Consider the following 3111-nt stretch of genomic DNA (forward strand, 5'->3'; position numbering starts at 1 on the left):
CATGCATGAAACTCAAAAAGATAATCTGAAGGACTGAGATGCAAGAGCAAACAGGATGCTCCACAGAAAGAAATTAATAGAATGATGTAAAGATGGCTTCTATGGTCACTATATATATTGCCAATGTGATAGTGAGAACCATTATAGATATTGAGGTACAAGATAGGCTGTGTTCTAGTGAAAAGTTAATGTTATTCTTCAAAGTGAAAGTCATCTCTGATAAAATTCCTTGCATGCAGTCCATTTTATAAGAGCAATGAAGCTGGTGAAAGGAGAGTCATGTGAACATGACATTAAGGGACATGGTTGAGTGAAGGACTCAGTAGGGCAGGTTGATGGTTGTGTCTGGGAACCTTGAAGGTCGTTTCCAATAACCTAGATGATTCAATGATTGTATGGTGTCACCTCAGGTAAACCCAACACACCACTACTGAAACTAATCTTTTGCTGCCACCTTTGGAAGCTCTAATGCAAAAATATGGTTAGAAATCAGTGAAAGAGGATTCTTCTTCTTATATTTGTTTTGCAGAACTTAGTGTATGCCAAACTGGCAAGTTTGTATGGATGCATGTAGACGTGTGAATGTTCCCATACGGGCAGTCAGTGGGACCCAGTGTGCAGGAGGACAGTGTACCTGTCTACCCCCATCATCACGTTGTGCTGTGGACTGCATCTCAGAGCAGGTTTGGTGGTGAGCTCACAGGCTCTGTCTCTTCACAGCAGCCAGACTGAAAAGCCCACGCATGAATATTTAAACAAAAGGCATTAACAAACCTGCCTGGAAATGTAACAAGAATGTCTTTTGGAAGAAAATATGCTACCAAAATGACAGATAGCCACATTTTTCACCTCTTCAATTCTAAGTGCTCTTGATGTTAATTTGTAAATTATGATTTTAATGAAAATAATACTTTATGCAGTAAGGATGTTATTATATTTTCTTAATCTCTTTTATAGAAGACCTTTAGTTGCTCAGCCTGTTCTTATTTAAAAGCTAAGGCTTGCTTAGTATTTCAGTGCCTGTCGCCAGCTTGCTGACAAAAGCAAAGGGTATGAATTTGCTAGACCCTTCTTTATAATATATTCTGTTTATCATCATTTCTTTTTCATTATGGTGGTGTTATTTTCACTGCTATACTGAAGGTGCTGTCAAAATTTTCATTATAAATATTGTTTCTGAGAGGTTTGTAAGTCTAAGGGCTCTGTATTAAAATTCTCTCAGTTGAAATTTGGTATGCAAGCCTCAGTGAGGAAATATTTTCTTTACATGAAGTTTAAATTGCCTTAGTCATCCTTTTTTAAAGAAATTTGCATGTAAGTATCAGAAGCCACACATATAGAACACTCTCATATATTTAAATAACAAGAAAATAAACATCTATTTACACAAAATGTTTCTGCATTTCAATAGATACCAGTCTACTACCTCTAAAAGATACAGTAGAAAAATCCGTGATGAATAACACTTACTCTATAAATATACATTGGCAATTTTATGACTTCTAGGTCGCTACTGTAGACTTATAAGGTAATGAGTAAAGATGCTGTATTCAGTGTTTGACAGAGATGCGATGCAAAAAGGTAGAAGTTAGTAATGGAGAAATAGATATATCATCGTACTAGCACAGGACAGGCATTTGTTTTTGAAGGGATTCCGTTGACATAAGCAAGAGCAATCTTTTAGTGATCTCTTATTTCATCAGACATTCAAGATGTCTAGTCAGAGTTTCTCTACATTTTAATTTATAGGGCCTAATTTGTTCCGTCGTTTTTCTACTCTCACTGACTTTTTAGGGATGATACACCTGTCTGGAGCTTATTCCTGTTATAATACCTTGTTATAGACACTTTCCACTCACCTCAAGATGCTTACTACTTTTCTTCCCTTGCTTTTCGATCTGTTTACAATGTCAGACCAAAAAACAAACAAACAAACAAACAAAAAAATCCTAATAAAATAAAAGAAAAAAAATAGAAAATAATAGAAGTGATATTTTTAATTAAAATCATGCAAAATATGAAAAGAAAATAAGTGTAGGATGTGCATCAGACAGTACTCAGACTAGCTGTGCAACACAGATGATTTTCTTGCCTTGATTTACAGCATGACGCCATTTTTGTACAATAATTAAGGCACAGTAAGAGGATTGAACAGGAATGAATTTTTTCCACAGCTTTTTATCCTTCCTCTGTCCCTTGCTGAGCTCCACGTGAAGCTCTTGGGGCATCTGCCTGCATTAGGGCTCTGTCTGCCTCCAGTCTATTGTTCTAAATACAGACCACCGAGGATCCATCCAGAGCAGCACTGTTCTATTGCCTTCTGAGAAAAGGCAGCAGGAAAAGGTTCTAAACATACGCTTACAATCTTTGTCTCAAAGCAAAAAGGTAGTTGAAATTCAGTGAAATAATGGATTACTTAGCCTGCTGCTGTCCCTTGGTGCCAGTCACTGCCATGTGCATGTGGCACAGAGTAGCTTGCTCGTTTGAGCGACGCACGCTCTGCGTTTCTTCTGATGTGAGCTCTGCCAAAGCTGTGTTCCCCATTGTCTGTTAGAGACCTCCAGAAATCTTCATAAACTTATTTCTAAAGGTTTGACAGTGTGGAGTTTTTTTTTAGTATGGTTATTTATTTATTTTTTCTCTGTTTTAATAACGATTACAACTCCTGTAACTTTGGAGACTAAGAATTTTCCATGGCTTGAAGCATATGCAATATGTTAGCTGATTACTGCCAGTATATATATCTATATGTTCATGTGCCTAATTTTAAAAGAAAAAAAAAAGTCTTATTAAAAAAAAAATCCCTGGTGATTTATGTAAGACATTATGTTTGTTGACAGAGGTAGATGGAAATATGACAATACGTGGCAGGGTTGAGACTACTACACCTATCTGTGGCTCATCCCCCTTGTATTCCTCTAGCCTCCAGAAAAGCCCAATAGGTAGAAGGGTAGAGCTCTAGCAATTCACAAGAGCATTTATATGAGTGAATTTTTCGATTTTCTTTTCTGAGAGGAATGCAAAAATCTCAGATAAATACTGTGGGGTCTTCTCTAGAAATGAGATTCTGCTGATATGTCAACCTAAATCTGTTTTGTTTACTTTTTTTTT

The sequence above is a fragment of the Meleagris gallopavo genome, chromosome 7 (assembly GCF_000146605.3).
Source record: "Meleagris gallopavo isolate NT-WF06-2002-E0010 breed Aviagen turkey brand Nicholas breeding stock chromosome 7, Turkey_5.1, whole genome shotgun sequence".
Lineage (NCBI taxonomy): Eukaryota > Metazoa > Chordata > Aves > Galliformes > Phasianidae > Meleagris > Meleagris gallopavo.